A 21,161-nucleotide genomic window follows, 5' to 3' on the forward strand; every position below is an offset into this window, starting at 1 on the left:
TATATTAAATGTCACGTGCAAGAATAATCAATAAAAATACAGATTTTTAAATTTCCTTTAGTCACATAGCGGTTAAAATTCAAATGAACGTATTTGAATTTACTTTATATATTGTAGACCCAACCTGTAGGTGGAAAAGTAAAGTAGTCGGCGAAAGTTCACACAAGTAGCTGCAAATAATTTTCTATATATGAATATCCAACCTGTCCTCTTAATATTTAAAATAATTTCTCACAGATTTTTCTTAGTACCAGTAAGAATGCTCTTTATCGCCTCTGCATATAATGAAATTGTCCTTTAAATACGTCATCGCAGAGAGTAAAGAATTGAATTCTTGTGCAGAAATTGTCTTTGAATTCCTTTATGGATGTTCTCCCTATTCAATTGCGATATAAGTATAAGGAAGCAAAACTGCCAATAGCTGAAGCTACAACTACAACTCATCAAGGGAAACAATGAACAATGTCTGTCGGTTCTTCCGGCATTTTTGTTGCAAAAATGCAGACATACACAAACATACATACATAAATACACACATACATATATTATCAGCACATACAAAAATTTAATATGGTCGTTAAGAGTCTGGCGTCAGTTGACTTATGTGTTAGTAAGGTGCAACAGCGATAAAATATAAAAACCCGTGTCGACTAAAATATTTCTCATGCTTTAAGCACAAAACACGTAAAGGCGAATGGTGCTATGACAATAAAATAAAAGCAAGGAAACGCGCGCGTAAATTAAATGGAAAAACAACTTCTTTAAAGAAATCGATAAAGTAAACAACAGTGAAATTCAAAGAAGAACAAAGGAATAACTAAGCAAGCATAAATACCCACACATACGAACACATACACACATATTGCAAAGCAAGTAGCCAACATCCTTGCCGAAGTTAAACACAAAAACAACAATTGAGAAGAAACAAAAACTGAGTAAGAGTGATTTTGGTATCACGAACATTTCTCTCAGTGTATTGTGTCTAGTGTTGACGCCTGTCAATCAATCATCATCTTTTGTTGTGAAATGTCTGTCAAAAATTTAGGTTAGAAATGTTTCAATGCAAAAAATGTTAAATGTGTTGTGTAATATATTTCATTTTCAAATTATGTTATATTTTTTAAGAATTTTTAGCTCTTATCTATAATAAAATCTTTAAATTAGAATTTTCTTATTGTTTATTTTTCCTTAAGGTATTGTCCTCCCTCCTTTGTCCTTATTAGCACATTTGCTTCCTATTCACCCCACCTTTTTGATACACTTTTGCCGATTTCTTTTTGTTGTTGTCCAATACTTTACATTTCCAACTATAATTTCATTCACTGTAACAAGTTTCTCTCACATCTTATAAGCGAACTCTCCGTTATTCGTATTCTCAGAATATTTGTGACTGGTACTCTCAAATTGTCATTGGTTTTCTCAATTGTTTTCCATAACAGTGATACATTTTCCACAAACCCATACCATTTTATTTACTCTAAATTTTATGTTACATTTATGTTAACGTATTGCCTATGAATGTTAACTTAACATTATATATAAATATTAACATTTTATTTTATCCTGCTCCTGGTTCGTATTGTTTATTTTCATTATTTGTGTCATTAATTTAATTTTGCAAAAAAAAAAAACCAACAATAACTTAACAAAAGATAATACGTGATTTGCAGAAGAAATATTCCAATAAGAAACTAATAAGTCTCATAGGTAAGTATTTGTTCTATTTTCATACGTAAGCAGAGACATAAACCATTTATTTATGAATTCATACTTAAGAACATATGTATGTGTGAATATTGCAATAATACAAATATCAAATATGAATACGCCTAAATTTAATTTCTTATTTGATTTAAAAAAATATTTGACAGGTTCTAATCGGCTTTACAATGTCTAAGTCCAGGATATATCTCGGTTCCTCTTCCATCTGAAATGGACTGATACCTTTCCGTGATGGCATCAGTAGTGAAATCCTGTAACTTATTTTTTTTGGTTACCGGCAAATATCGGTAAAATTAAAACGAACAATTATGAATGAAATGTACCAGTAAAAGTTGACAAAACTGTTGCTATTGATAGGACAACTTTATTTTGTTAGCAACCAAACAAATTTCTTTAATTATAAGCATTTTAATTTTACGGATTATTGTCGATAACTAAAAAAGAGTTAGGTGCCTTTAATATGGACAAATGGTAGTGACTAAACATGGGAAGCGCAAAACGTTCACACATAAGAAAGATGCGAGTTCTTGTCGCATCTACATATTGAAAACAACAAAAACGTGTTTAGTGGCTTTGCGTTGTCAAAGTTTACTGTTGCTAATTCCCTTCCATTTTTTGCCAGAGAATTTGCTATCTCATTACCTCTATTCCCCGCATGTCCCGGTACCCATGTTGAGAATAGCTGTTAATCGAATTGATACAATCCAAAACTGTTTGTGATTTTACTGTCTTGGATGTTATTGCTTTGATTGCAGTTTTACTGTCCGTAAGGACGTTTACAGTAGTTGGTCTCGTGTTGGCATTGAGCCAGTTCAGACACTCTGTAATCGCTCGGATCTCCGCTTGATGGACCGTATTGTGATCCGGTTCTTCATTGAAAAGACCCAGTCCCGTTCTCCCACCTAGCATGGAGCCGTCTGTATAACAACAGTTTCCAGTCGGCATTTGTGCTAGAGTACCGCCGATAAAATGTTATCCATTGACTCTCCCGTTGTTACCCGTAAAATGTTTTGATGGTATGTTATGTGGTCCTTGCTGATCCACTCGCCCATCGCTTTAAGTCGGATAGCTGCGACGGCCGCTTAATACCATATCTGGATTTCTATTGGGTGTATATATAGGATAGTTTCTAATGCCCTCGTTGGTGTTGTCCTCATTGCACCGCTTACACTTAAACACATTCGTTGGACTTTCTGTAGTATTTTAATAGTACATTTTTTATTTTTTATAGCTGTCCACCAGACTACTAAAGCGTATGTTAGAATAGGTCTAACTACGCTTTTGTATAGCCAGTGTGTCATCTTTGGATTAACCAACATCTATAAGCTTTGTTAGCTCTCTCTTGAATATGGTCTTTCCATTTAAGTTTCCTATCCAGGATTACTCCCAGATATTTAACATTGTTGGAAATATTGATTGTCTTGTTTAGGAAAACTGGTTTTTCAAAGTGTCCCAGTTTTGTTTTCCTAGCCCAGTTGTACACGAGTTTTAGGGCTTATTCAGCTCTTATGCAGAGCAAGTTTGGATTCTTACTCCTCAGAAGTATTATAACGTCGCCTACATAGCAGACTGGGTCAAATCCCTCATAGGTTAAAGTCCTTAATAAGCTATTTATGGTAGTGACCCATAGGAGTGGGGATAAAAATCCCCCTGCGGCGTACCCCGACCAACTTTATCCCTTATGTTTACGCCAGGTAGCCCGCAGCTTATCCATCTATTGCTTGGCATGTGGCTTATCCAGTCCCTAAGGGCCCGGTTCACCTGACATTTTTCTAAAGATTGGATAAGGGTTTCGGTGCTGACGTTTTGAAAACACCCTCGATATCAATGCATACCGCTAGTCTATGTATATGTACATCTTCCTGTCGAAGGTGCTCTCGATGTGGTGTACAACCTCATGTAATGCGGTTTCCGCTGATCTACCTTTAACGTATTCATGTTGTTTGTATTTAAGCATATTGTTTGGAATCTTGCTCTTAATAAAGGTATCGACTATACGTTCCATGGTTTTAAGCAGGAAGGATGTTAGGCTTATCAGACGATAAGACTTAGGAATTGCGTAACTTGCCTTCCCAGTTGTGGGTATAAATACTACCCTCGCCTCCTGCCAGGCTTTATGGGTATACGCAAATTTTAAGCATGCGTTGGACGCAATGTAGCCCCTCTCTTCATGGAGTAAGGCCGGAAATATCTCATCCGGTCCCGCATGTTTGAAAAGTTTGAAACTCTTGATGACATCCTTTACCATCGCTACCGGCACCCCTCCGTGCACCTCAGTGCTCGGCGGGAAATGTGTATTCATCAAAAGCCTCAGCGTGTTCTCGATTGTTTCCATCTTATTTACCATATCATTCACCATAATCTCGGTTTGTGTATGGGTTTTTAACTTTTTTATTTTTGATATATCATTTACGCTGTCTAGCTGTTCACAGAAGAGTTTCCAGGAATTGCGCTTTGCTGTTCTAGTCATTTTGTTGTATTCTTTAAGTTTTGTGTGATAGTTGTCCCAGAATACAGCTAATTTTTTACGTCGAGCTCTGTTGTAAAGCCTTCGGACCTCTTTGCCTTTGTTACGAATTTCTCCTGTCATCCAGGACTTTTCGTAGGCAGATTTCCTCTCTCGAAGGGGACAACTTTATTCGAATGACTTTACTAAGACCTCCGTTATAATGTTGACATTTCTGTATATACATATCTTCTGTGCTTAGGCATTCATAGCTATCGTGCCCTAGCCTTTCTTTTCAAAATTTTGTCCTGTTAGTTTTGGATTTATTTCGGAAACTGGCCGTGTTAGTTCAAATCTTATATACCGATGGTCCGAGAAGGAGTGCTCTTCCCTCCAATTCTGCACCTCGCTTATAAGATTTTCGGTACATATTGTTATATCTAATACCTCTTCCCTATTCTTGTTAACAAGGGTGGCTTTGTGTTAATCTGAACTCCTATAGTGCCCAAATTTACGCTCAATTAAAAAATAATCACATTTCGCAGAAATGTAACATATTCGTACATAAGAGGAATCTTAATATGTTTCGACATCACTGGATAGTGTTCATACCAATCTTAATATCTTAGAGAGCTTATTGATGAATAAGTGAGGGAGTGAATGACATATCGTCGTCCAGACGATACCACTGAAGCCAGAATCTTGACATTTTGGGTGAGGGTCGCTCTTGGTCCGACGGTTAAAAGTAATGCTGGGTGTTTGAAATTTCGATCCAGAATGGTAAGAAAAATATTAAAAAATACTAAATTTTAAATGAGAATCACTGATGGAGGGTAGGATAGTGGTTTGGATACATTAGGGCTATCACTTTTTTGCACTTTTTGCGAATTCCTGGTATTGTACCGAGCAAAAAAGTCTACTAGAACATATTTCTACCATGAAAATCGAGTCTCCCGATTTTGACTTGAAGTTTTTTATCCAAGTTTTTTTGTATAGTTTGGCATATAACACAGTGTCCGATTTTCCAAAAAACCTGGCCAAAAATCGAAAAAAAATGATCAATTTACACTAAAAAGGGTCAGATATTGTTAATAGGATCCCAGTGCGTGTAGTTATGAAAAAATATATACATTTCTTTCTTAATAAGTGGGTATAAAAGCAGGTCGAAGTGACCCTATTTGGAATTTTTTTTCTTTTCAATATTTAAGTTGTTTATAAATCTATGATAATATGCAAAATAAACAACGGTTATTAAATATTTTCTTTTTGTAATTGTAATGAAAGGTATGTGAAACGTATTTAAGATGTTCAGTGTCGCCAATGAATTGTGCGTTCTTTAATAATTGATATCCGTACTTGTTAATTTTTTTCAAGATCAATTTTCACAATAAATTATGAAAATAGTTATGAGTAAGATCGAGTTGGGCTGTGTAACTTATCATTTCATAAAAAGGGAAGAGTTTTTTTTACCAAATTCCATCGAAACATTCTGCACATATTTGCCCTTTTCGTTTTTATGTGATATTTTGTCTTGCAGATATGTACAGATTTTCTTTGATTCAGAATGTCAGAATATAGGATAGGGTCACTTTCTGCCGTTTAGTTATAATTTAGAGTTTTGATGTATTCTAAGACCTATAGTAAAATTTTATGGCGAACAAATTTCTAGAATATTTTGATCTGATTCCATTACATTTTATAGGAGATTTTAAAGATTTTTAGAAAAAGGGACCAAAAAGACCACTTTTATGACTCGCACGAGGGTTAATTTTTTAAGAAAAATATTCCTCGCATTCTTGTCAGTAAAGTTGCCAAAGACATTATACACCTAAAGTGCAAGGATTCCAAGTGATCTTAACTCAAACATTTCCAAAACTGTAGAAATGGTAGAAGTTTGCAACACTATTTTAGTTTCTTGGTAATTTGGCAAAATTGATACCGATATTTCCTTTGTATGTAATTCATTTCTTTAATGACTTATAGTGAAATTTAGCGGAGAACATTTTTGTCTTTGATGCCATTGTTCTAAAATGATGCTTTGTATGACAATTTTGGCAAAATCCATATAAATTACGTCATTAACCCTAAAATGTGTTTATAATTTTGCATATTTCTGGTGTTTAGGTTTAGTAGAAATTGATGGCGATCAAATTTGTGGAATATTTTGATCCGATAAGATCACATTTTATTGGAGGAGGGACCAAAAAGACACCTTTAATGACCGCCTGAGGGTTAAATAATATCAAAAATGTAATCAGCGGTCTGAAAACATAAGAACCAAAGGTTAGGTCAAAATCCATTCATTTTTAGAGTTTTGGCCAGGTTTTTCGGAAAATCGGACACTGTGCAACACTAAGACAAAAATTGTAGCCAAGACAATAAATAAGAACTCGAAAAAGCATTGGAACGCTCTTACGGCAGTTTTGGCCATGATACAGTGCAAATTTTTCGGAAAATGTCGATAAATGACACTGTGCTACAAAAGTTGACCCGAAAATATTCAAGCGTTATGATGCAAAAATTCTATCTTGTTTGGGTTCATGGACAACAAAAATACCTTGGTTTGTTTGGGTCACTTCGTTTTATTGTTTTAAAAAGTAGTAGTGAAAATTTAAACGGGCATAACTTTTTTTCGCATCAGATTTCTATCGATACTTTTTTCTTTTAAAGGGGTGAATAATTTCTTTCGAATAAGCAATTACTTTTTTTAAAACGGTTAATAAATGGCTAAGTTATTATGGTTGAAATGTGAAAAACGCACAAAAAAACGGGAAAAATGCTTTTTCCTCGTGCTCTAGACTGCTTAGAACATGCCAAACAGTATAACTATTTATTTTTACCAAAAAGTAAATTATATTAGCTCCGAAAACATAAAAAAACTAACGAAATCGGCTGAAAACTAGATGAGTTATGCAATTTTTTGTGTTTTAACTTTTTTGTTTTTTAGCATCCATATTCACAAATTTAGTTTTGGAAAGATGGATCTTTTATTTTGGGCATACCAAGTTTGAAGATAGACCACGTTTTGGTATAGCCCCCATATAACGGTACCGCCCAATTTCAGGTATTTTGACGGGTTTGGAAAAAAACCTCGACCTATGACAATAATTTTTTGTAGAGGCTTTTCTTGATCATTGAGAACTTTAGTGCCAAATTATAGTTAATTCGTTCTGAAAACGTAGCTAAAAACGTCAAAATATCTCTAATATATCCAAAAATATAATGTTTTTTGTTTTGTTCTATATTTATTTTGAAAACTATGAGAAATTCAGTTTTTGTACGTTTTTTTACACTTCAACCACTATAACCTAATCATTTGTTAACCGATTAAAAAAATTCACTGAAAGAAAAATGTTTCATTGATTTTAAACTAACGTAGAGTTTAATTGAATGAATGAAAAGTTTCATTAAATAACAATAATGAGTTTCTTCATTATTCCAATGAAATTTCCTCAATTATGCAATGATACTTCTTTATTGATCCAATAAAGTAGTTAGAAGTTACAATTTTATTATTGCTATGAAACTTTCACATTATTACTATAAAACAATAATGAAAGTTATTTTATGAAACTCAATGAAACTTCTTCATTAAAGGTTTATGGCCACTTACAAAATTTTACAAAATCGAATAATTTATATTGGCTCATTTTAAAGTACAGGTAGAATAGAATATGTTGCAAAAATTTCGAGTCGATCAGACAAAAATTAGCTGAGATATGAGCGTAAGAAAGAGAATATTTATTGTGATTTGTATGTAACATCGAAGGTTGAAACGCGGTTTTCTCAAAATGGCATTTTGGAATGCGGTGCCAACTGTAGCTCGAAAACGGATGTTCCGATCTTCAAATGTTTGTGCGGGATTATTATACATATAAAAAGTTTGTACTTAGGCTAGAGACTTAAAACAAATATTGACGGATTTATGGCGAAAAAACTGTTCATTTTTTAGTTAAAATCGAAATTATGAGTTTGACAGTTCACAATTTTTTTTAAATGGATATTTTTTAATTCCGCTTCGCTTAAGTACTAGGTTATTAGGTTCTTAATGATCCCACAAAAATATACGAAGTCTTGCGATGGTTCAAAATCAATGACAAATTTCATTGATACAACGTAATTTTCTTTCAGTGTCATAGCTTGTTCGAAAGATATTAATCACCCCTTTAAAAGAAAAAAGGATCAATAAAAATCCAATGAGAAAAAAGAAGTTAAACTTGAAAATTTTAGAAACCTCGTTTTCACTAAATTTACCATTACAAAACAAAAAAGTAACAAGTAAGAACGGCGTTAAGTTCATCATGAGTTGTATTGAAATAAAATGGAACAATTAGTTTTCTTTCGTTTATGAAGAAGACTAAATACCAAATTTCAGCAATTTCAAAATACCGAACTTCGGGAGGTACCATTCTATGGGGGCTATATCAAAACTTCGATCTATACCGACAAATTTCTGGGGAACTTTTTTAGACTCAAAGAAGACTAAATACCAAACATCCGATATTTCGGTAAGATAATGTGGGTAAACCCTTCAAAATACCGAAAATCGAATGGGGAATATAGAAAGACGTAGACCTGTACTGATAATTCTCTTCTGGAAGATGTTATAACCCCACGGAAGACTAAATAACAAATTTCAGTCATTTCGGGGGAATATTGACGTCACATCCCTCAGAATTACGAAAATCGGAAGGTACCCTTCTATGAGGGCTATATCAAAATGTATACATATACTGATGAATTTCAGTCGGAAAGGTTTTTACCTCCAACGTCGAATAAATACTAAATTTCAGCCATTTCGGTGACTGATTTTCGGTATTTGGAAGGTTGTGGCCACAAACCTACAAAATACCGAAAATCGGGAAGTACCGTTATTTAAGGGCAAAATGAAGGCGTAGACCTCTACCTAAAAATTTCAGGAGGAAAGTTTTCTACCCCCAACGAGGACTTAATACCAATTTTCAGTCATTTCGTTCGAATATTTAGGCCACAACCTTCAAAATATCGAAAATTGGGATGTACTTCTATGGGGATATAAGAAGGCGTGGACCAATACCGACAAATTTGATATGGAAAGTTTTGTACCACAAATGAAGACTAAATACCAAATTTCAACAATTTCGGTGCAATATTGATGCCAAACTTCAAAATACCGGAAATCCGGAGGTACCGTTCTATGGGGGCTATACTATGGCGTGAACCTATACCGCCAAATTTCATATGGAAAGTACAAAAGTACAAAATTTTAGCCATTTCGGTCGACTATTCTGGCCACAACCATCAAAATACCGAAAATCGGGAGGTACCGACTAAATACCAAATTTTAGCCATTTCGGTGGATTATTGTGCCCACAATCTTTAAAATACCGAAAATTGGGAGGTATTGTTCTATGGGGGCTATATGAAGGCGTGAACCTATACCGACAAAATTCTAAGGGAAAGTTGCTTACCCCCTACGAAGACTAAGTACCAAATTTCAGCCATTTCGGTGTGATAAGGAAGCTAAAACGTGGACCAATATAGACCATTTGCAATACCAAACATCCTAGGAGTAATAGAAACTTCTACACCAAATTACAATGCTCTATCTTAAAAATTGCGAGCTGTATCTCGATTTCAACAGACGGACGGACAGACGGACATTGTTATATCGACTTAGAAATTTACCCTGATAAAGAATATACAGTATATTCTCGATAATCCGGACACTCGTTAATCCGGACAACACGGTAATCCGGACACTAGAATTTTTGACATTGTAGACTCGGCAATCCTGACATCTCATATTTTTCGTACCTCGATAATCCGGACATCAATATTTTTCCTATCTTAAGTATTAGATTTTTATTTATTTCATTGACGTTTTCGTTCTTAGTAATTGTGTATAAATAAGACAAATTAATTTGTTCAAATTTTTCGGTCCACATCTCGTCTTTCTGGCTGGCCACTGTTGACTCAGTTACACAATCAATATGGAATTAATCTGTCGAATAATTTTCTACCCTTCAACCATCGATGGATGACTATGATAAGCAACAGTATTTTAAACCTAGTGTTGAGTAGCCTAGTTTCCTTAAAAATCGGTGTTGGGTGCTCCTTTCCTCTAAAGGAATTAGTTTATCAGTAGTGCGATTCTCTAACATATTTTTTGAGTTACCGACAAAAATCGGTAGAATTAAAACGCAAAATTATGAATGAAAAGTTCAAATAAAAGTTGACAACACTCTTGCTATCGGTAGAACTTTACGACTGCTCTTTATTCGTCGCTAACTTACCGAAAAACATCGGTAATTACCGACATTATAAGCATTTTAATTTTACCGACAATGGTCGGTAAATCAAAACATGAGTTATAGAATCGCACTACAGGACTCAGATTAGTCAGAAAGTCCCTAGTTTTAAAATTTAAATTTTTTAGATTCTCTAAGTAATTTTTGAGTTACCGACAAAAATCGGTAAATTTAAAAAACAAAATGATGAATAAAAAGTTTAAATAAAATTTGACAGCACACTGGCTATAGGCAGAACTTAACGACAACTTTTTTGGTCACTAACTTACTGAAAATATCATTAATTACCGAAATTATAAGCAATTTAATTTTATCGTTTTATCAGTAACGCAAAAGATTATTTAAAAAATGTATGGACTCCTCTTATTTTCAATCTTTGATATACAAAATCACCTGCAACTACGGATCGTTGTATTGTACTGCCAATAGATTTAAATTCCATTATCTTATTCGAAGGCTGTACGAGTAATGTTCATAGAAATGGCTAAAGTATATTCACCATAATGAGATGAGTGCATTTGAATGTTGAAGTTAAATCTCAAGTCGTAAGAGGATCTTGTCCCACGGACACTGAAAATCATTATGTGTACATGGGCTACAAAGTTTATATCCTTAAAAAAAACTATGACAAAATATGCAACAATTATAGAGAAGTTTTAGGCAACCTGGAAATGCCACCTAAATTACACTGGAGGAGTAAAATTAAGAAGTAAATTTGGCAGCCAGGAAAGCTGCTTAAAATGGTCCCAACCCGTGATATTTGCTTAATATAAATTCGTTTACTTAAGATGTCTGGGTATTATCTAGTAACCGTCCGATATTAATGGTTTTAACTTACAAAATTAGGTGTTTTTGTTACTACTCGGTAATCCGGACAATTCGAAAATCCGGACATCGCCGAAACATGTGGTGTCCGGATTATCGAGACTATACTGTACATACTTTAAAGGGTGTCCGATGATTATTTCGATGTGTTATAAACGGAATGACAAATTTAATTATACCCTCCATACTATGTATGGTGAAGGGTATAAAAAAACGTTAAGTTCGGCCGGGCCGAACTTTTTATAACATCCACCATAAATATTCTTAACTAAAATGGAATAAAAATTTAGTTTCGTTTTCTGTAATCCAATAGAGAACCAAAAATATAAAATTTCGGGTGTTCCGTCAAATAATGCAGCTAAACCCCTCAAAACATCGAAAATCGGGAAATACCGTTATATGGGGCCTATACCAAAATATAGACCTATATTGACAACTTTTGGTGGAGAATTGTTGTGCGCAACAAATAAATATAAAATTCTCGAAATACCTAAAATCGGGAGGTACGCTTATACCAAAAAGTGGAAAGTGAAAAGTGGTAAAGTGAAATTTTTTGTAAGAGTGTTTTGTCACCACTGTGAATCTCAAATGTCAAATTACGGCTAGTTTTGTCAAAAATTTTATCGAAAATCGGGAGGTACCATTATATTGGGGTTATACTAAAACATGGACCTACGTTAACGATTTTCGGTAGAGAAGTTTTGTGACCACTAGCTTGGTTAAAAATTGTAGTTAAAATTCTTAAAATACCGAAAATCAGAAGTTGCCTTTATATGGGGGCTATACCAAAACATGGACATATGATGACGATTTTTGATGGACGACTGAGAAACTCCAATGTAAAATTACAGCTAGTTCGGTTAAAAGCTGTAGCCGTTAGAGGTCACAACAACATTATAGAGAAAAGACCTCCCTATGAAAAAGGTAGGTGACATAATATCTGTATTTTTAGCGATACTTATCAATTAATGTCTGCACATCGGATACTTCCCATCCGCATGGAAGGAAGCTATGATTGTTCCTATAAAGAAGCCCAACTGCGACTCTAAAGATTGTTCCAGTTACAGGCCAATTTCTTTATTGTCTCTATTCGGGAAGGTACTGGAAAGTGTAATTCTCCATAAATTATGGAATTTCATTGATAACCGAAGGATCCTTAGAGATTGTCAATTTGGCTTTAGACCTAGACACTCGACCACACATGCATTAACTGCATTTTACGACTATGTGGCCAAGGGCTTTAAACGTAAATGCGGAACTATCGGTGTCAGACAAGACTTCTCTAAGGCTTTTGATACCGTATGGCAAAAAGGAATTCTCTACAAACTACAATCCTTAGGGTTTGAGGAGCAATCGTGCATAATGGTGGCAAGCTTCCTGGAAGGCAGGGTGTTTAGGGTGAAAATAGGTGGGAAGGTTTCAGAGCAACGTCAGATCTTATTGGAGTTCCACAAGGTTCTCTACTTGGACCGGTGCTCTTTAACCTTTTCATCTGCGACATATCTGGTCCGCCGGAAGGGGGCTTGCTACTCATTTATGCAGACGATATTATGATTGCATTGCGTGGCAAATATGGTTTCAGTGTACAGAAAAGGTTAAACCTCTATATGGAGAAACTGCTCCAGTACTTTCTCAGATGGAGACTAAACCTAAATATTAATAAATGTGAGACAGTTGTTTTTAATGGTAAGGGTAAAACCTCACTGCCAAATATGAGAATATTTGTTCCAGCTATAGAAGTGGGTGATAGAACAATAAAGATATCAGACAGGATGAAATACTTAGGTATTATGTTCCACGACAAATCTGACTTTTGTAGACTATGTCATATCTAAAGCTAAAAAATTATTCTACGGGTACCAACGTCTCTTTGCCATGAGGGGTTGGCTAACCCGAGATGTCAAACTAATGATTTATCCGACCCATAGTTTCTTATTCATTTCCAGCCTGGGCTGACCTCTCGTCTTCCCAGATGGAAAGAATACGAAAATGGGAAAGAACAATACTGTGCTCCTGCCTAGGGCAAAGGCGGATGCTTAATACTGAAGGGATTCCTTTGCGACCAGAAAATGGAATATTATATGAGTCCATTGACTTCAAAAGAATTGATGTCTTCATGACAAATTGTGCGTTAAAATTTCTACATGGATGTAGAGATATAGAAAACGCAATCATACAGAATTTCCTAGAATTGGAAGATGAACTTCAAATTTTACTCACCAGAAAGCACCTACCTCCATCGGCTTTATTAAAGCTTGATACGGAGGGACTGCTATTCGATAACAATGAGCGCCTAATGTACTACCACAGAAGGTATGAACAATTTGATTGGCTATCAAATCCAGTATATAGAATTGATCAGTAAAGTTTTGTAAATATTGTATATAGTTAATTTAAGTTTAGTTTGTAAGTTATATTATAATTAGTATGTAAGTTTTCTACTTTAAAATTTTTTCTTCATATTTTACCTTACTAGCCTGTTTTTGTTAATTTTTGCGGGCATTGAATTAAAACGAATTATTTTGAAATAAAATATAATTATTATATTCTATAGAACGCCACCGCCAGATTTTTGGTATTTTTTAAGTTTTAGCCACATTATCCAACAGAAGTGGCTGAAATCTGGTTCCGATATAATTTATGGTGGAGGGTATAACAAGTTCGGCCCGGTCGAACATATCGTTTTTTTCTCTGGTTATTTTGTCAGTTGGCAGCATTGAACATGCGGCCTCCAATTTGTAGTTAAACATTAGCGACTGTTGTCCCGTTACACATCAATAAGTCACTGTATTTTATCGTCCATCCATACGTCTATTTGTTCAAATCAAGGCAGAACTCGCAATATTTAAGCTGGAACCGTATTATTTGGTACATAAGTTGATATTACTCTTGGGATGTTTGCTTTGAAAATGGTAATCGGTCCCCGTTCTTATATAACCCACCACTCGATTTTCGGTATTTGTATCAGAATTTTTTTCGGATTTTACGTTATTCACCAGTGATGGCTGATATTTGGTACTTAATCCTCTGTAGGTTGGGTGCCACCATGGTGCAATGCGATGTTCACCCACCTTGCACGCTGAAAGGCGTCGGTTCGGATCCCCGGCCAGGCAATACCAAATTTTCAACGGTGAGAAAATACTCGTTTCCTTCAGTAATGTTGGTGACATCTCCTGAGTATTTCAGCCATGTAAAACATCTCTACAAGTGGTGTCTTAAGAATAGTAGTTCCCATATCATTGATCGGTGTACACTCAACGATATGAGAAAAGTCCCCTTGTCCCATCTGGGATGTTTGTGGAACAATTATTATTACTATAACTTCGGTAGGGTTATGAAATATTCTTACAGAAAAATGTCGGTATGGGACCACGACATTATATGCAAGGGGAACTAAAACGCCATTTGACATGTTTTTTGAAAGTTTTACAGTTTATAAACTAAACGTACTCAGGACAGTTTGACATACGATCATGTGTTGTGTTGTTTACCGTGGCTTGATTGAGACACCTCCAAAACATGGGTTTTGAACGGTTTTACAGCATCTTGTGGCGGATGCTGCTATTTTTCGGGCTCATACGCATAGTTCCATGATTCGTCACATGCATCCATCGTCTTTTGAAGCAGCGCGATCGTACTTTTTCGAAATTTAATGCAGCGATCAGCACTGGATCTAACAAGAAGAAAGCCATTTTTATCGCCAAGTGTTCATGTAATATCAAATGTTTGTTGGAGGTGCCTCTATCTCGCGATATATTACATGGCGATCTTGCATTATCCTTTCAAACACGGCTTAATTTTTTTCTGGCACAACGGCCGGTTTTGGACGACCTTCACTACCTTCGTTTTTTAGCGAATGTCAGCCACGATTGAATTCATTTAACGAGTTTTTCATAGTTATAGGATAGCTATAGGATTGTCCTTTATCGACATACAAATATTTAATTTTTGTCGATTAGTTTCCCTCGTAATCCTCGTATAATGGTATGGTCCGAGTTCGTGTAGTTAGAACGTTTTTTTGTCAAATAATCCGACTGAAAGTACGGTAATTTTTTATTGCGGTTCTCAATCTTTAAACAAGTTCAATTCGGAAATTCGTAAATATAGGGCTATGTTGTGCTTATTTAGAAACGTTTTGCAAAATTTTCCTATAGAAATTGGTCTTACTTCAGATTCTCAAGGTATAGAAAACCTCCACACAGAAAATATCAATAATATGAACCTACATTTTGGTATATGCGGTATATAGCTCCATATTAGGGAAAAAGTGACGGAACCCGATATAACGTACTTTAAATGTTTACACTGGAATTACTCTTATTTGGTATTTGGGATTTTCAAGGAGTTTAAAACAATGAAGTTCATTGATATTAGACTTGACGAACTTAACGCCGTTTTTATACCCTCCACCATAGTATTGAGGTATCCAGAAAACTTGGGATAGGGCGCTGAAATTGCAGACAGGTCAAGTTCGAAGATGGGCTATATCCATGGTATGTATGTGTATTAGGCCGGGGCGATTTGAAAACCTTAATGAGCCCTTCGCGTTTTTGATTCCTGGGATTGAACTGAGCAAAAAAGTCCACTGGACCATATATCTACCGTGAAAATCGAGCCTCCCGATTTTGACTTTAAGTTTTTTATTGACGTTTTTTGGATATTTTGGCATATAACAGCCAAACCATTAAGATTTTCGATCCAACACAAATACAAAAATTGTAGCCAAGACAGTTGTTAAGAACTCTCTAATACATCGCGAAAGCATTGGAACGCTCCTTCAGGCAGTTTTGGCCTTGAGAAGGTGCAAACTTTTCGAAAAATGTCGATAAATGACACTGTGCTACAAAAGTTGACCAGAAAAATATTCAAGTGTTCTGATGCAAAATTATATCGTGTTGGGATCCATGGACAACGACAATGCCTTTAGTTCGTTGGGTCACTTCGTTTTATTTTTTTATAACGGTAAAAGTAGTGAAAATCTGGGTTTCTTACATTTTCAAATTTAAACGGACATATCTTTTTTTCACAACGGATTTCTAGTGATCCTTCTTCCTTTTAAAGGGGTGAATAGTATCATTCGAACAAGTTACTATTTTCTTAAATCGGTTAACAAATGGCTAAGTTATAGTGGTTTAAGTCTGATAAACCCCAGTTGTATAAGTTAAGTTGGGAAATTGCAGTCATGACATTGTTTTATAAGAAGGCGATACAGTCAATGCATTGTCCAAATTTGAACTTCTATATCTCAATAACGGTAAAACCTACGAAATTATCATGAAGGTTAATCATGTAGAGAATTTTCATAGCTATAACAGTTTCTTTAGCTCCATTTCGGTAAGACTTGCGGTTTCCAAGCAAAATCGTGAAAACCTAAAAACCCCTAAAAATATCAACTTGAATCACGATTAATTTAAAGAGCGCTCCGGCGATTTTTTTATTTTTCTCATCTATGAACATTGTAGTTTCAGAATCCGCAAAAACTACCCAGGTGTAAGCAACTTCCATTTAAAGTTGATACAAGAGCACCGTGCCAAAGCACGTATACGACGAAGGTACATATGTATGTAAATACCATACAACGTATAGTTATTTCATATCTTTGACATTTCGCATTATGTGATTCATTCTCTTTGTTTGGTGGTAGTCAGATACTATTCCCTAAAAGAAGTGTTTACCAGTTAAAAGTATATGCAAGGGTTAGGGCTCAGTCCTGACTATAGCCATTGCTCAATTGTTAATTGTTATTTTGTATTTTGGTTTGCTGACTCTGAGCCTGGAAATCATAAACGACAGTTTTGAAGTTTGACAAGCACACTCGGTGTCACTGTAACTCATTAAATATTAAAGAGTAAATTAGTTGAACGCCTTACAATTTTATAATAATAATGAAGTACCTTGTTATATTACTTTGTAATGGGAGCCACATGAGCCGAAACCAAAGCGAGAATTGTGAGTTCAACGCTCATCGTCGGCAAACATGTACATGTAAATGTGGCACAGTGTTTACTTTGTGCAAATCAGAAGGTAGCATATTCAATCAGCCGATTCTCACCCAAAAGCAGGCAAAATCAAAATGCGGAGGGTTATGAAATTGAAAATGAATGCACCTAAACAGTTCATGAAAAATAGAATATTATTTATTATTATTTTTTCTAAAAATATAACATAGTGGCCATAGAATAATTTATTATTTGGAGCGGCATGCCATGGTTAAAAATGTGTTAATATGTTGACTTGTAAGTTGTAAGGTTTGGCAGTGGGAAGGAAAGAATATGCATCATTTTATTGAAATCTCGAAGGACGATATTTATCAGTCCTTTCTTTTTTAAAGCAACAAATATTTACTATTCAATGTAATAAAATGTATGCTATGAAAATTGTAAAATTTTCATGAACAATAATTTGCCTTTTTGGTTTATTTAAATTGTTAAATTAAATGTTAAACCTCATTTCAATTTAGTTTTGCATTGGGGCTTAAATTAAATACTTTTTCAATTTATTACTTTCTCACCAAGTGAAGGACATTCGGTCACAGGCGATAGACAGATCAATTCAATTCATTTGAACTCAATTCAGTACCTGCTCATTTCAGACAATTAAATTGCAAAACGGTGGGAAAGTAATGAAACCAACGCATAAAAAATATATGTATACGTATATAAAATAAATAATAAGGTCAAAATCGACCAAAAATACCAAATGGATTGGTAAAGTGTGTTTGACACAAACCGATGGATTTAATTTGAATTGAATTGGGAATTTTCCATTTGACAACTTATTTTTGTACAAATGTACGCGTGCATGTATGTAGGTGCATGTGTTAAGTTGTGCGAGCAATATTTAACACTGGAGTTCATGATGATTTTACAAATCGTTTACATATATTATATTGGTCAATCAATCAATATTATACAGTTGGACAAATGGAAAAGTTTCCACATCGAGATTGGATTGGATTGTTGGATTGTTTAAATGTTTCGTGACCCATTGTAGACCCTCTATTACATAGTGTTTATTCAAACGACTATTCTAACAGCTTACGTCCACGTTTTGCCAGAGGCCCCATGTAAGGTTACCACCCAATTTAAGATTTTTTTTCGCTAAAAACTATCCATATACATATGTGTAGGTCTATTTAGCCTTAAGAGCCTTAAATATAAATAAATATTATCTTTCCTAATTAATTAAATTATGTTGATGTCGTAGATTGTAATAAATTGTTATATCGGCTGATATGATATGTAGCCGGTAGTACTATTCCACAACTAACCTGCCATTGACCTATCCATGGTGTGTACGCGCTCCCTACGTACTGGGTGGTGGCCCCCTCGGTCGGCAGGGGCGGGTGCGAGGGACGTGGGAACGACCGAAAAAAAAACTATGGACCGGTATTGCCCAATATTATGTATTTCGAGGGATTTTTGTAAAATGTTCGAACCGAGATTGCTGCAATTTGGTATTGTGTTTAGTCAGAGGATAGAAAGAACAACGAGTAGCTACTTTAAGGAGTGTTGCAACATTTTCCTTCTGAAGTAGATGTAAACAGGGATTCTGGAATCTCAATGGGTAGAAAACCTCCACACAGAAAATTATCAGTTAAGATGTTATACTCCTCCAAAGAATTATACTTAACGTAGAGAAAGAGCTTAGAAGTTACTAATTATTCATATTTACTTTAAAACAGTGGTGGTGGAGGCTATGAAAAGGTCGGCCGAGCTGAACTTAATACCGTTCTTATTTGTTTTTCATATACGTCGTCTGAGAACGGACACTCATCAGTAGACATCGGATTTTGCATATTTGCGTATTTTTTATTAATAAAAATACGAAAATTCTGATTGGACCAAAATTCGTTTTGAAGAAAACTGAATGCAATGTGGGGCTCATATTTTTTATATTTTGCATATGCACAAAATATGCAAAATATGCAACTGATTTTTTTTTACGAAAATCGTCAAATTAAATTTGGAAAATCATCAAAATTGTTCTAAATTAAGTTTATTGCCGTTAAACGTCGATTTCTTAGCAGATTATTACGTTATTAATTATTATTCCGCCACAGCAATAAATCTGGACTAAATAAATATATAAATAAAAACAAAATTAGTTTTCACAAAGAAAGAAAATTACCTATAACCCAGCCTTCTTATTACAACATAAATTGCTTTCCTATACAAATTTATTCAAAAACTCAATCAGAAATGTCAAAATCAACGTATACAAATATGTTGATAGTTTCTGCTCGGCCAAAATTGTCTGGCAGAAAAACAAATGAGCTAGACATTAAGACTAAGAAAATATTGAATATTACATAAAATCTTTCATATTTTACTAGTAATATATCTAATATATAAAAGACAATGTGTGTATGTTACTATGTTTGTATGTTTGTATGTTTGTATGTTCCGAATAGACTCAAAAACGGCTGAACAGATTTTCTTGAAAATTTCAGATAATGTACAGGGAACACCGGTGGTGAAAATAGGCTATATATTTTCTTGAATGGTCGTCGCGGAAGTGAAATATCGCGGTCATTCCAAATTATTCAAAAACGAAAAGACTCGAAAACGGCTGAATAGATTTTTTGGAAAATTTCCGATAATGTACTGGGAACACCGGTGGTGAAAATAGGATATATATTTTCTTAAATGGTCGTCGCGGAAGTGAAATATCGCGGTCATCCTAAATTATTCAAAAATGTACTATTTCAGATAGTATAGCAAATTTTAGTAAGCGTGACTATAAAACCGCTATAACACTGGCTTCTATGTGTGGGATAACGCGGTCAACGCCATATTTTGGAATACAGTAAAATCCCGATAACTTGAGATGTCACGATAAAGCAATTCCGAAAAATCGATTGGGAAATCTTATAAAATTTTGTATGTGAAGTTTTTTGGTCTGAGAATAGGTCGTAATCTATTTATTTAACCCGCTAAGTGTAGTGACCGGCGGTCCTCCCCACAATTTTTTAAGAAAACCGCGAAATTCAAGATACTTTTTAATATATTGTTTACAAATTGTTTGCAATGCTATGGTAATTACTGTCTTGACCCTGAATGGTCGTCGCGGAAGTGAAATATCGCGGTCATCCCAAAATTTTCAAAAATGTATTATTTCGTTCCAGAAAAATGATTGGACATCAGACAAAGTTATTGATATACAATACAATATCATACAATATCATTGGGGTGCCACCGTGGTGCAATGGTATGCACGCCCGCCTTGCACGCAGAAGGTCGGGGTTCGATTCCCCGGCCAAGCAACATCAAACATTTTTCAACGGTGGCAAAATACCCCTCAGTAATGTTGGCGACATTTCCTGAGTATTTCAGCCTTGAAAAACTTCTCCATAAGTGGTGTCTTAAGACACGCCGTTCGGACTCGGCGATAAATAGTAGGTCCCATATCATTGAGCTAAATATGAATCGGGGTGCACTCATTGATATGAGAGAAGTCTCCCTTGTCCCGTATGGGATGTTGTGGAACAAACTTATACAATATCATCATTAGAATCAGAATACCGCGATAGTGTCCGATTTTTGAAAATATTACAATTACGGATAAAATCTCAAAATGTGGGAAGTGAAACTTCATGAGCATTGATTTCAGTTTATAGTTTATAGTAGTAATTTTTTATGAATTATATAAATGGTGCCATACATATACCGAAGGAACATACATTTCGCTGAGGGGTATTTTACCATGCAATAGTGGTAAAATAGAGCGCGTAGAAAAAAGGCGTTACGTTCGATCGGGCTGAATGAGGTTAAATCCACCAAAAATAGAGAAAATTAGTCGCCACCGTTCTATGGGACCCATGTATATCAAAACGAGGACGTATACTGAAAATTTTCTGCAAGACTGTTTACGACCCC

General features: G+C 34.9%; 1 long non-coding RNA gene across 1 annotated transcript in view; it reads left to right on the forward strand.

Moving 5' to 3' along the window:
* The first annotated feature begins 612 nt into the window (after positions 1–612).
* The window catches only part of LOC141392927 (uncharacterized), a 308,284-nt gene continuing 287,735 nt past the window's right edge, over positions 613–21,161 (forward strand). Inside the window, exon 1 of the long non-coding RNA XR_012409914.1 lies at positions 613–935. This is a non-coding gene — a long non-coding RNA (uncharacterized lncRNA). The remainder of the gene's footprint in view (positions 936–21,161) is intronic.

This window comes from Musca autumnalis, unplaced genomic scaffold (genome assembly GCF_047663935.1).
Source record: "Musca autumnalis isolate F117 unplaced genomic scaffold, ASM4766393v1 scaffold_2, whole genome shotgun sequence".
NCBI classification, from domain to species: domain Eukaryota; kingdom Metazoa; phylum Arthropoda; class Insecta; order Diptera; family Muscidae; genus Musca; species Musca autumnalis.